Source organism: Epinephelus moara, chromosome 18 (assembly GCF_006386435.1).
Source record: "Epinephelus moara isolate mb chromosome 18, YSFRI_EMoa_1.0, whole genome shotgun sequence".
NCBI lineage: Eukaryota > Metazoa > Chordata > Actinopteri > Perciformes > Serranidae > Epinephelus > Epinephelus moara.
In genome coordinates this window covers 37,686,702-37,688,446 of record NC_065523.1, presented here as the reverse complement: position 1 = coordinate 37,688,446, position 1,745 = coordinate 37,686,702, and positions in this window count along the sequence as shown.

The window sequence follows — 1,745 nt, the reverse complement described above, 5'->3', positions numbered from 1 at the left end:
AAATAAACATTCACCTCGTCGCTAGATAGACCTACTCCTGAAAAACTTGTGTCTGCGCAAGGCTTTTTGTCCCTACGAGGCCACCGTCATTTACCCGACGGGAGGGGTGAGCGAGTGAGCCCTGCAATCTAGAATTTGACCACTGATGTCACTGTTTTCAACCCATTTTACACACTGGCCCTTTAACAATATTTTTCTTATATTTTATCAACGTTTTTTCGGACATGTTTAATTTTTTTTTCACATTTCTTCTTACATTTTAATGATATTTTTCATTAACATTTTTTCAGACATCAACATTTCATTAGCTTGTTAACCTAGCACCAGTGAGCAAGCTAACATTACAGCTCAAACAAGGAGGATGTTGTAAGTTAGTGGTAATTTATTTCAGTCCTTGTCAACAGTTTTCCAAAAGAATAAATAACATCAAGGCTATAAATAAAAAAGGAAAAACAAACAATGAAGACCATAAAGGTTTCATTCTGAAAGTTATTAAACACTCTTTTACTCAGCATATTCTCATGAGTAACTGATTTATTACTAAGTTAAAGTTACGCAAAAGAAAAAAACAAAACATATAAAAAAACAAAAACAGAATCAACAACAAAAAGACCAAAAAAGAGACAATGACAAAATTTTGAAACATTTCATACAAAACAATAATCATATCCTAGTTTTGGATTTGTCTACCACCATATTTTTTAAACATTTGTTTTTAATTTGCAGAGCGAACTACAGTTTTAATTTCTTTTTCTTTCCTTCACCTCCATTGCAGCGTACGAAGTTTACTTTTTGACTTACTGGCCAAGGCGGGGAAAAAATCCAGCCAAAATAACAGCAGCGAGCAGCAGACCGGCAGCATAGTTTCATTTATCTTGACCGTTTATCTTGGTCAGAATTTTTGCATATTGGGTATGACTTCAGTATTTAATTATCTAAAAATTTTGCGGTAAAACAACTTCAGGTTGTTTTTTTTTAATAACTATGTAGAAATGAACAGGACATCTGTGGTGAAAGAACAAAGTATTGACAGATGTAATTCAACAAAGGAAAACAAGACAAAAAAGAAACTCTCCTATTTAAACAACCCATATCACCAGTCGAGTATAGATCACTGAGTGTGCAAGGTGAACTTGAATGCACCATGGTTGGCGTCCACTCACTTTGCCGATTTCAGAGGTCATGACGAGCTCCTGAATGCTCCGTGAAGTCCCTGTCACTGTGAGTGTCAAACTGCTTTTGTGAAAGAGTTCTCCTTTTTTCTTAAAACACACCTTTAAAAATAAAAATAAAGTCACCCAGTGCTTCTTTTTTTTCTTTGTTATTTTCTGACTCTCCAACTGTTTCCTGTTAAAAAATACCACTCAGAGCCAACTCTCTCCACTCGGTGCCAGATCTGTGTTAAAACTTGAAGTCCTCTGTTTCTAACCGAGCACACAACGCTGCAAAGACAAAATAAATCACTCCATGGACAAAAACAGAAGAAAACAAACGTGTGTTTAAAATAATTTTTAATTGGGGTGTGGGTGGTAGAGGAACTACCGAGTGTGTCGGTCCTCCTCCTCTCTGTGGTCTCTCCGTCCTCAGAGAGAAATCCTTCTATTCTTCTACAGGAACGCCCCCACAGCACTGTATCATCTGCATAGCTATGATATGTCACACTGCTCCGTGTGTGTGTGTGTGTGTGTGTGTGTGACGGCGCTGTCAACAGTGCAATGAGTGAGTCATGTATGCAACCCACGGGG